Source organism: Bufo gargarizans, chromosome 5 (genome assembly GCF_014858855.1).
Source record: "Bufo gargarizans isolate SCDJY-AF-19 chromosome 5, ASM1485885v1, whole genome shotgun sequence".
NCBI classification, from domain to species: Eukaryota; Metazoa; Chordata; class Amphibia; order Anura; family Bufonidae; genus Bufo; species Bufo gargarizans.
Window position 1 is genome coordinate 110,269,840 of NC_058084.1, and position 12,696 is coordinate 110,282,535.

Below are 12,696 nucleotides of genomic sequence, written 5' to 3' on the forward strand. Positions count from 1 at the left end.
GCCCTATGCTTAGGGGATTGTTTCCGAAAGTACCACACACAGGTACACCTAGCATAGGGATCATCTCACCAGGATAGGCACACAGGGCTATTAGGGCCCATTCACTCACACAGCTGCTGCAAACGTCTCCTTTCACATGGGACAAAGTGCATAACGCACTTCGCCACATCTTTGGGCGATTTGCGCTTTGCACATTGACCCATGGGAGAGGAGAGGTTTGTTCTATAAAGGTAAAAAAACAAAAAAAAAACAAAAAAAAAAAACAGGTAAGCAAACAGGTTAATGTTTAGTTCCAAAAGTTAAAGTTAAATGTTCTGTTCCAAAGTTAATAAAATTATTGCGTTGTGGCCTGGTTTTTTCTTTTTTTTTTTTTTTGTCTTTTTACCTTCCAGGTGGACCAACCGATGAACTAGCTGCAGCACCGATGTGCATTCTGACAGAAGCATTGCGCTGCTGTCAGATTACACGCAAGTCGGTGTATGCGGCGCTGCAAGACGGGATTTTCTCCTCTGCAGTGACAGATACGTTTGCCGAAGCATACGAGCTGAGGAGGAGGCGGCGTTCCTATGCTTTGGCAAGCATTTTGTATATATATATATATATATATAAAAAAAAAAATCCCGGCAATGATTTATTCATCCACATCGATTGATGCGAATGGAGAAATCTGGTTTGCCAGGGCATACGAGCTAAGTGGGTATGGATGTAGGGCGGAGCTCCTATGTCCTGGCAGACGCCTTTCCCCTCCATTTTTTTTTTTTGGCAGAGATTTTTTCATCCACATTGATCAATGCGAATGAAGAAATCTGTGCCGTTCATTTTTTTCTTTCAGCCCAGAGGCTGAACGGAAAAAAAAATCTCATTACCTGTATGCTCAATATAAGGAGAATAGCAGAAACTCCTAATGCTGGCCATACATGTAATGATTGCGGAGACCCTCAAATGCCAGGGCAGTACAAACACCCCACAACTGACCCCATTTTGGAAAGAAGACACCCCAAGGTATTTGCTGAGGGGCATATTGAGTCCATGAAAGATTGAAATTTTTGTCCTAAGTTAGCGGAAAGTGAGACTTTGTGAGAAAAAACAAAAAAAAATCAATTTCCGCTAACTTATGCGAAAAAAAAAAATTCTATGAACTTGCCAGGCCCCTCATTGGATACCTTGGGGTGTCTTCTTTCCAAAGTGGGGTCACATGTGGGGTATTTATACTGCCCTGGCTTTTTAGGGGCCCTAAAGCGTGAGAAGAAGTCTGGGATCCAAATGTCTAAAAATGCCCTCCTAAAAGGAATTTGGGCCCCTTTGCGCATCTAGGCAGCAAAAAAGTGTGACACATCTGGTATCGCCGTACTCAGGAGAAGTTGGGGAATGTGTTTTGGGGTGTCATTTTACATATACCCATGCTGGGTGAGAAAAATATCTTGGTCAAATGCCAACTTTGTATAAAAAAATGGGAAAAGTTGTCGTTTGCCAAGATATTTTTCTCACCCAGCATGGGTATATGTAAAATGACACCCCAAAACACATTCCCCAACTTCTCCTGAGTACGGCGATACCAGATGTGTCACACTTTTTTGCTGCCAAGGTGGGCAAAGGGGCACATATTCCAAAGTGCACCTTTCGGATTTTGCAGGGCATTTTTTACACATTTTGATTGCAAGGTACTTCTCACACATTTGGGCCCCTAAATTGCCAGGGCAGTATAACTACGCCACAAGTGACCCCATTTTGGAAAGAAGACACCCCAAGGTATTCCGTGAGGGGCACGGCGAGTTCCTAGAATTTTTTATTTTTTGTCACAAGTTAGCGGAAAATGATGATTTTTTTTTTTTTCTCTTTTTTCATTACAAAGTCTCATATTCCACTAACTTGCGGCAAAAAATAAAAAATTCTAGGAACTCGCCATGCCCCTCACGGAATACCTTGGGGTGTCTTCTTTCCAAAATGGGGTCACTTGTGGCGTAGTTATACTGCCCTGGCAATTTAGGGGCCCAAATGTGTGAGAAGTACCTTGCAATCAAAATGTGTAAAAAATGCCCTGCAAAATCCGAAAGGTGCACTTTGGAATATGTGCCCCTTTGCCCACCTTGGCAGCAAAAAAGTGTGACACATCTGGTATCGCCGTACTCAGGAGAAGTTGGGGAATGTGTTTTGGGGTGTCATTTTACATATACCCATGCTGGGTGAGAAAAATATCTTGGTCAAATGCCAACTTTGTATAAAAAAATGGGAAAAGTTGTCGTTTGCCAAGATATTTCTCTCACCCAGCATGGGTATATGTAAAATGACACCCCAAAACACATTCCCCAACTTCTCCTGAGTACGGCGATACCAGATGTGTGACACTTTTTTGATGCCAAGGTGGGCAAAGGGGCGCATATTCCAAAGTGCACCTTTTGGATTTCACCGGTCATTTTTTACACATTTTGATTGCAAGGTACTTCTCACACATTTGGGCCCCTAAATTGCCAGGGCAGTATAACTACGCCACAAGTGACCCCATTTTGGAAAGAAGACACCCCAAGGTATTCCGTGAGGGGCATGGCGAGTTCCTAGAATTTTTTATTTTTTGTCGCAAGTTAGTGGAATATGAGACTTTGTAAGGAAAAAAGAGAAAAAAAAAAAAATCATCATTTTCCGCTAACTTGTGACAAAAAATAAAAAATTCTAGGAACTCGCCGTGCCCCTCACGGAATACCTTGGGGTGTCTTCTTTCCAAAATGGGGTCACTTGTGGCGTAGTTATACTGCCCTGGCAATTTAGGGGCCCAAATGTATGAGAAGTACCTTGCAATCAAAATGTGTAAAAAATGCCCTGCAAAATCCGAAAGGTGCACTTTGGAATATGTGCCCCTTTGCCCACCTTGGCAGCAAAAAAGTGTGACACATCTGGTATCGCCGTACTCAGGAGAAGCTGGGGAATGTGTTTTGGGGGGTCATTTTACATATACCCATGCTGGGTGAGAAAAATATCTTGGTCAAATGCCAACTTTGTATAAAAAAATGGGAAAAGTTGTCTTTTGCCAAGATATTTCTCTCACCCAGCATGGGTATATGTAAAATGACACCCCAAAACACATTCCCCAACTTCTCCTGAGTACGGCGATACCACATGTGTGACACTTTTTTGCTGCCAAGGTGGGCAAAGGGGCGCATATTCCAAAGTGCACCTTTCGGATTTCACCGGTCATTTTTTACACATTTTGATTGCAAAGTTCTTCTCACACATTTGGGCCCCTAAATTGCCAGGGCAGTATAACTACCCCACAAGTGACCCCATTTTGGAAAGAAGACACCCCAAGGTATTCTGTGAGGGGCATGGCGAGTTCCTAGAATTTTTTATTTTTTGTCGCAAGTTAGTGGAAAATGAGACTTTGTAAGAAAAAAAAAAAAAAAACATCATCATTTTCCGCTAACTTGTGACAAAAAATAAAAAGTTCTATGAACTCACTATGCCCATCAGCGAATACCTTAGGGTGTCTACTTTCCGAAATGGGGTCATTTGTGGGGGTTTTCTACTGTCTGGGCATTGTAGAACCTCAGGAAACATGACAGGTGCTCAGAAAATCAGAGCCGTTTCAAAAAGCGGAAATTCACATTTTTGTACCATAGTTTGTAAATGCTATAACTTTTACCCAAACCATTTTTTTTTTTGCCCAAACATTTTTTTTTTATCAAAGACATGTAGAACTATAAATTTAGCGAAAAATTTATATATGGATGTCGTTTTTTTTGCAAAATTTCACAGCTGAAAGTGAAAAATGTCATTTTTTTGCAAAAAAATCGTTATATTTTGATTAATAACAAAAAAAGTAAAAATGTCAGCAGCAATAAAATACCACCAAATGAAAGCTCCATTAGTGAGAAGAAAAGGAGGTAAAATTCATTTGGGTGGTAAGTTGCATGACCGAGCGATAAACGGTGAAAGGAGTGTAGTGCCGAAGTGTAAAAAGTGGCCTGGTCATGAAGGGGGTTTCACCTAGCGGGGCTGAAGTGGTTAATGAAATGTGAGCTTAAATGAGTTGTTCACAAAATCTCAGAAGTGCAGAGATGAGGACTGTAACGTGAATTCAACAGATTTGAGAATGAATACACGTACACAGGCTAAGTGAATAAATATATTTACAAAGTGTGATTTAAATATACGATAACACAAATAAGCCACGTACAGCATGATAAAAAGTAAATAATTATCACCAGCCTAAATATGGGGTAGGTTCTCGGTCGATCATATAACACATGGCTGTCTACCACGTTATAACACATGACACCCCAGGGTGTACAACAGAAAGGGCAAATCAATACTTACATCCTACCTAGGATGAAGTGCCTGGTTGAATCCCAATTAATTGTTAGTGCAGACCAGTTATTCCCATCAGCCCCTCCTCCAGTGTGTATTACACATGTCTCTGAGATCACTCAGGAATGTGTTCTTATCAGCACAGTGGGGGATAGGTATGATCTCTAACCCACTACATTACAAGGCACATCATTCCACAGAATGGTAGTACTAAAAGGGAACTGAATTAAAGGGAAAGAACCAATCGGTACTTAAAAAATACCTTTACAATACAAGGACGGCAGAACAGACGACAGCTCCTCTGTCTGCAAAATCACTTTTTAGAATCTTTAAATTAATCGGTAAGACAGATGTGCCCAAAAATGGCACCAACTAGTTCTGTAAACAAACAAGGCCTCATTCTAATGTCAACCTAAAATTAAAAACGTTACAACTACTGGAATGTCTAGAGGCAAAAACAGGAAATAGATTTTGAACTATAAGAGGGTGTTCTCAGAAAAAAATACTTTTAAGTGATGCCCACAGCCTGCTTATGCTATTGAAATGTCATAGTTACCTGCTCACTTCCGCTCCGGTCTGTCCCGAGTGACTGGCTTTAGCGGTGTTGTTTCTAGAAGTTTCACGTCACTGCTAAAGCCATAGTATTTCTTCAAAGTCCAGGCTGTAGGCATCACTCAAAAGTTAGCTCTTCCCAGAAAAACCCTTTTAGAATAAAATTACTCAATCTCCAAATGGTTAAAGGGGTTGTCTTATCTGAGACATTGGTGGCACATTGCTAGGATATGCCACCAATGTCATATAGTTGCAGGTCCCACCTTTATCTCTGGAGGCCCCATTCTAAAGTGAATGAGAGTGAACTGCGCAAGTGCAGTCTGCCTCCATTTTAATGGGAGTTACAAAAAAAAACTGCGCACTGGCCATGCTGTTTTCGGCAGTCCCATAGAAGTGAATGTAGAGTGTCTCAGATTACACAACCTCTTTAAGTACGCGAAAAAGGTTTTAAGGGGTTTTCCGAGATTTTAATACTGGTGAACTCTACTCAGGATTAGGGATGAGCGAACTCGAACTGTATAGTTCGGGTTCGTACCGAATTTTGGGGTGTCCGTGACACGGACCCGAACCCGGACATTTTCGTAAAAGTCCGGGTTCGGGTTCGGTGTTCGTCGCTTTCTTCGCGCTTTTGTGACGCTTTCTTGGCGCTTTTTGAAAGGCTGCAAAGCAGCCAATCAACAAGCGTCATACTACTTGCCCCAAGAGGCCATCACAGCCATGCCTACTATTGGCATGGCTGTGATTGGCCAGAGCACCATGTGACCCAGCCTCTATTTAAGCTGGAGTCACATAGCGCCGCCCGTCACTCTGCTCTGATTAGCGTAGGGAGAGGTTGCGGCTGCGACAGTAGGGCGAGATTAGGCAGATTAACTCCTCCAAAGGACTTGATTAACTGATCGATCTGCAGCTGTGGATCATTGAGCTGCTGATCCTCAATTGCTCACTGTTTTTAGGCTGCCCAGACCGTTTGTCAGTCACATTTTTCTGGGGTGATCGGCGGCCATTTTGTGTCTTGTGGTGCGCCAGCACAAGCTGCGACCAAGTGCATTTAACCCTCAATGGTGTGGTTGTTTTTTGGCTAAAGCCTACATCAGGGTGAAGCTGTCACACCAAGTGCATTTAACCAGCAATAGTCTGTTCATTTTTTGGCCATATACAAAATCAGGGGCAAGCTGCGCCTGTCACCAAGTGCATTTAACCCTCAATGGTGTGGTTGTTTTTTGGCTAAAGCCTACATCAGGGTGAAGCTGTCACACCAAGTGCATTTAACCAGCAATAGTCTGTTCATTTTTTGGCCATATACTAAATCAGGGGCAAGCTGCGCCTGTCACCAAGTGCATTTAACCCTCAATGGTGTGGTTGTTTTTTGGCTAAAGCCTACATCAGGGTGAAGCTGTCACACCAAGTGCATTTAACCAGCAATAGTCTGTTTATTTTTTGGCCATATCCCAGTCTAATTCTGGCACTAAACCCATACCTGTCACCCAGCGCCTAAATACTAGGCCTCAAATTTATATCCAGCTAAATCTGTCCCTAGTGCTGTAGCTGGGCGAGTTATTTAGTGTCCGTTCAAGCACATTTCTTGTTCTGGGTTGAAATACAATTCCCAATTTAGCAATTTCATAATTTAGTGGTTTCTGCTATATCAGAGCTATTTGAAATCTATCCCTAAAAGGGTATATAATATTCAAGGTGCACATTGGGTCATTCAGAATAACTTCACACACACCCGCTACTGTGTATTTCCAAGTCTAATTCTGGCACTAAACCCATACCTGTCACCCAGCGCCTAAATACTAGGCCTCAAATTTATATCCCGCTAAATCTGTCCTTAGTGCTGTAGCTGGGCGAGTTATTTAGTGTCCGTTCAAGCACATTTCTTGTTCTGGGTTGAAATACAATTCCCAATTTAGCAATTTCATAATTTAGTGGTTTCTGCTATATCAGAGCTATTTGAAATCTATCCCTAAAAGGGTATATAATATTCAAGGTGCACATTGGGTCATTCAGAATAACTTCACACACACCCGCTACTGTGTATTTCCAAGTCTAATTCTGGCACTAAACCCATACCTGTCACCCAGCGCCTAAATACTAGGCCTCAAATTTATATCCCGCTAAATCTGTCCCTAGTGCTGTAGCTGGGCGAGTTATTTAGTGTCCGTTCAAGCACATTTCTTGTTCTGGGTTGAAATACAATTCCCAATTTAGCAATTTCATAATTTAGTGGTTTCTGCTATATCAGAGCTATTTGAAATCTATCCCTAAAAGGGTATATAATATTCAAGGTGCACATTGGGTCATTCAGAATAACTTCACACACACCCGCTACTGTGTATTTCCAAGTCTAATTCTGGCACTAAACCCATACCTGTCACCCAGCGCCTAAATACTAGGCCTCAAATTTATATCCAGCTAAATCTGTCCCTAGTGCTGTAGCTGGGCGAGTTATTTAGTGTCCGTTCAAGCACATTTCTTGTTCTGGGTTGAAATACAATTCCCAATTTAGCAATTTCATAATTTAGTGGTTTCTGCTATATCAGAGCTATTTGAAATCTATCCCTAAAAGGGTATATAATATTCAAGGTGCACATTGGGTCATTCAGAATAACTTCACACACCCGCTACTGTGCATTTCCAAATCTAATTCTGTCACTAAACCCATACCTGTCACCCAGCGCCTAAATACTAGGCCTCAAATTTATATCCCGCTAAATCTCTCGTTACCGCTGTCCTGTTGTGGCTGGGAAAGTTATTTAGTGTCCGTCAAAGCACATTTTTTGTTCTGGGTTGAAATACAATTCCCAATTTAGCAATTTCATAATTTAGTCGTTTCTGCTATATCAGAGCTATTTGAAATCTATCCCTAAAAGGGTAGATCATATTGAAGGTGCACATAGGGTCATTCAGAATAACTTCACACACACGCTTCTGTGCATTTCCAAGTCTAATTCTGTCACTAAATCCATACCGGTCACCCAGCGCCTAAATACTAGGCCTCAAATTTATATCCTGCTGAATTTGAATACAATACATTGGGCCAAATAATATATTTGTTGTTGTGGTGAACCATAACAATGAGAAAAACATCTAGTAAGGGACGCGGACGTGGACATGGTCGTGGTGGTGTTAGTGGACCCTCTGGTGCTGGGAGAGGACGTGGCCGTTCTGCCACATCCACACGTCCTAGTGTACCAACTACCTCAGGTCCCAGTAGCCGCCAGAATTTACAGCGATATATGGTGGGGCCCAATGCCGTTCTAAGGATGGTAAGGCCTGAGCAGGTACAGGCATTAGTCAATTGGGTGGCCGACAGTGGATCCAGCACGTTCACATTATCTCCCACCCAGTCTTCTGCAGAAAGCGCACAGATGGCGCCTGAAAACCAACCCCATCAGTCTGTCACATCACCCCCATGCATACCAGGGAAACTGTCTCAGCCTCAAGTTATGCAGCAGTCTCTTATGCTGTTTGAAGACTCCGCTGGCAGGGTTTCCCAAGGGCATCCACCTAGCCCTTCCCCAGCGGTGAAAGACATAGAATGCACTGACGCACAACCACTTATGTTTCCTGATGATGAGGACATGGGAATACCACCTCAGCATGTCTCTGATGATGACGAAACACAGGTGCCAACTGCTGCGTCTTTCTGCAGTGGACAAGCTGACGTTCATAAAAATGAACCAGGCATGGATCCCACAGGACCTGTCCGTCCCTTCTCCAGATTAGACATTAACTACCTCCCCATAACCATATATTATTGGACTCCAGGGCACTTCCTCATTCAATCCTATTTTTATTTTCATTTTACCATTATATTGCGAGGCTACCCAAAGTTGAATGAACCTCTCCTCTGCCTGTGTGCTAGGCCTAAATATATGCCAATGGACTGTTGCAGTGGTGGCTGACGTGAAGCCTCATTCTCTGCTATGACATGCAGACTGATTCTCTGCTGACATGAAGACAGATTCTCTGTTACGGGACCTCTCTGCTCTGCCTGTGTGCTAGGCCTAAATATATGCCAATGGACTGTTGCAGTGGTGGCTGACGTGAAGCCTCATTCTCTGCTATGACATGCAGACTGATTCTCTGCTGACATGAAGCCAGATTGTCTGTTACGGGACCTCTCTGCTCTGCCTGTGTGCTAGGCCTAAATATATGCCAATGGACTGTTGCAGTGGTGGCTGACGTGAAGCCTGATTCTCTGCTATGACATGCAGACTGATTCTCTGCTGACATGAAGCCAGATTGTCTGTTACGGGACCTCTCTGCTCTGCCTGTGTGCTAGGCCTAAATATATGCCAATGGACTGTTGCAGTGGTGGCTGACGTGAAGCCTGATTCTCTGCTATGACATGCAGACTGATTCTCTGCTGACATGAAGCCAGATTGTCTGTTACGGGACCTCTCTGCTCTGCCTGTGTGCTAGGCCTAAATATATGCCAATGGACTGTTGCAGTGGTGGGTGACGTGAAGCCTCATTCTCTGCTATGACATGCAGACTGATTCTCTGCTGACATGAAGACAGATTCTCTGTTACGGGACCTCCCTCCTCTGCCTGGGTGCTGGGCCTAAATATATGCCAATGGACTGTTGCAGTGGTGGCTGACATGAAGCCTGATTCTCTGCTATGACATGCAGACTAATTCTCTGCTGACATGAAGCCAGATTGTCTGTTACGGGACCTCTCTCCTCTGCCTGGGTGCTGGGCCTAAATTTATGACAATGGACTGTTGCAGTGGTGGCTGACATGAAGCCTGATTCTCTGCTATGACATGCAGACTAATTCTCTGCTGACATGAAGCCAGATTGTCTGTTACGGGACCTCTCTCCTCTGCCTGGGTGCTGGGCCTAAATTTATGACAATGGACTGTTGCAGTGGTGGCTGACGTGAAGCCTGATTCTCTGCTATGACATGCAGACTGATTCTCTGCTGACATGAAGCCAGATTGTCTGTTACGGGACCTCTCTGCTCTGCCTGTGTGCTAGGCCTAAATATATGCCAATGGACTGTTGCAGTGGTGGGTGACGTGAAGCCTCATTCTCTGCTATGACATGCAGACTGATTCTCTGCTGACATGAAGCCAGATTCTCTGTTACGGGACCTCTCTCCTCTGCCTGTGTGTGTGCTGGGCCTAAATATATGCCAATGGACTGTTGCAGTGGTGGCTGACGTGAAGCCTGATTCTCTGCTATGACATGCAGACTGATTCTCTGCTGACATGAAGCCAGATTGTCTGTTACGGGACCTCTCTCCTCTGCCTGTGTGTGTGCTGGGCCTAAATATATGCCAATGGACTGTTGCAGTGGTGGCTGACGTGAAGCCTCATTCTCTGCTATGACATGCAGACTAATTCTCTGCTGACATGAAGACAGATTCTCTGTTACGGGACCTCTCTCCTCTGCCTGGGTGCCGGGGCCTAAATATCTGAGAATGGACTGTTCCAGTGGTGGGTGACGGGAAGCCAGATTCTCTGCTATGGAACCTCTCTCCAATTGATTTTGGTTAATTTTTATTTATTTAATTTTTATTTTAATTCATTTCCCTATCCACATTTGTTTGCAGGGGATTTACCTACATGTTGCTGCCTTTTGCAGCCCTCTAGCTCTTTCCTGGGCTGTTTTACAGCCTTTTTAGTGCCGAAAAGTTCGGGTCCCCATTGACTTCAATGGGGTTCGGGTTCGGGACGAAGTTCGGATCGGGTTCGGATCCCGAACCCGAACATTTCCGGGATGTTCGGCCGAACTTCTCGAACCCGAACATCCAGGTGTTCGCTCAACTCTACTCAGGATAGGTCATCAGTATCTGATCGGTGGGGGTCCGACACCCAGACCCCCCTTCCCCAGCAGAACTCGTAGCTTTTTCTAGGCCAGTGATGACACATTTATCAGTCACGTGGCCTAGGCACAACTCGGACCCATTGAAGTGAATGGGGCTTAGCGCGATACCAAGCCACTATAAAATGTACGGAGCTGTGCATAGTAAGTTGCAAGAACAGTTGAACAGTGGATCGGCAGGGATCCCGAGTGAAGGACCACCACCGATCAGATACCGATGATCTATCCAGAGGATATGCCATCAGTATCGGGAAACCCTTTTAAATAATAATTTTCTAGTGCTAAATTAAGCAAATTTATACACTTGTGATGCATGGACTTGGAGGAAATACTCTAAATGTTTTTCTGGACGATATAGGTAGCGGCTTTTTGTTTTTTGCCACGGTCACTTTATAACTTTTAAGGTATCTCTATACGAGATGGAAAATACAGCAGAAAACTCCACTTTGGGTTTTGCCATACATTTGCTGCAAAAATCGTATTATGTGTTTTTTGGCACAGAATTGGCTATGAATTTCTCTCTCTACTGCTGCAATGGGCCACACCACAGGTCAAATTGCTCTATGCTAGAGATGACCGAATCGATTAGTCTCCTCATGAGGGCATCTTTACCTGTGAGGGGCTGTCCCTGCAGCTGAAGAAGAATCCACCTGCTGTGAGATTGTCAGGGTGGATATTTGGCCCAGCGCTTCAGATCAAGGGCACAGGCGACTTGCGGCAGGTGGGCGTTTCTTCACCTGCACATTTTTCCTATGAAGTCGTATAGTATTGCACAGTTTTCAAACCAGATCCTGGATCTGAATACTCTTGTAATTGCATGCAATTAAAAATTTAGTATAGGCACTGAGTTATTTAAAACATGCTGTTTTTTCTTTTTCTTATTTCTTGTCCATCTCACTTTGGTGGTCACACACGCTCAGTTTAAAATCTTCTACCGTCACCAACCCCATCTTTTGTTAGAAGCTGTGACCGTTACAGGGAGAGAGCTACAGCAGAAAAGACATGCCCCCTGAGCTGCCAGCCTGAAATCAATTGATCAGAATAACTGGAGCAATGAATGGAGAGATCTCTGGGCCACTTTGAGCTTTGTTGGAAAGCTCATCCACTGCTGGTACTGTACAATGCTTCAACTTGGTCACACGGAAATCTGCAGCAACAAATCTGCGGCGTGTGAACATACCCTTTAGGCCTCAATCAGACGGCCATAAGTGTTTTGTGGACCACACATGGCCGGCCCTATGATAAAAAAGCCGTGATTGCTGACAAGAATAGGACATGCTCTAACTTGTCTGCAGGGCTGCGGAGCGGAACTACGGATGCAGGCAGCACACCTTGGGCTGTCCGCATCTTTTGCAGCCCCATTGAAAGAAACTGATGCGGACCCATTCATACGATCATCTGAATGAGCCCTTAAGCTTAGTTTCCACTCAGTTTTCTAAGGCTGCTCTTCTATATCAGATTGATGCCAGCTTTCAAGACCCCAACAATTGTCTGAAGAAGATTACATGGTGACCAAAGGCTTTTTTTTTTTTTTTTTTGGGGAGGGTCCTAATATTGCATATGTAGAGGAGTTGCCTGTTAATTGTTGGCTAGAACTCGCTGGCAAGGGGATTCAAGATCTCTGTCATTGAAATAAACACACTCAACCGAGCCTAGGATTGCGCACAATTTACTGAAAACATTTTTGACTGAAATGAAGGCACTTTTTAAGATAAAATGTGTTCCAGACCTCTGTTTATACCCATGATAAGGTTTTCTGATCTGATAACTCTAGCCGATCACTAGATCCACAGTAATCACTACAGACCGATGATGGTCATTGCAGCATGTAAATGCATCGTTGGCACTAATGACTTTCATGATGTTTGACCGTCTTAGTGCCTGCGCTTTGGAAGCTTCACAGTGTGCCAGGATATTTCATATAGGGATCATAGGTTTACATTACTAATCCCAAATGTAAATGTTCACATCCCCTGTGCCATGTTTACGCTTGTGGAACCAGTCCGGT

At 43.8% G+C, this 12,696-nt stretch overlaps 1 protein-coding gene across 3 annotated transcripts in view; it reads left to right on the forward strand.

Moving 5' to 3' along the window:
• ASPH (aspartate beta-hydroxylase) overlaps positions 1 to 12,696 on the forward strand; it is a 222,058-nt gene that overhangs the window by 83,979 nt on the left and 125,383 nt on the right. The gene's annotated exons all lie outside the window — the stretch shown is intronic.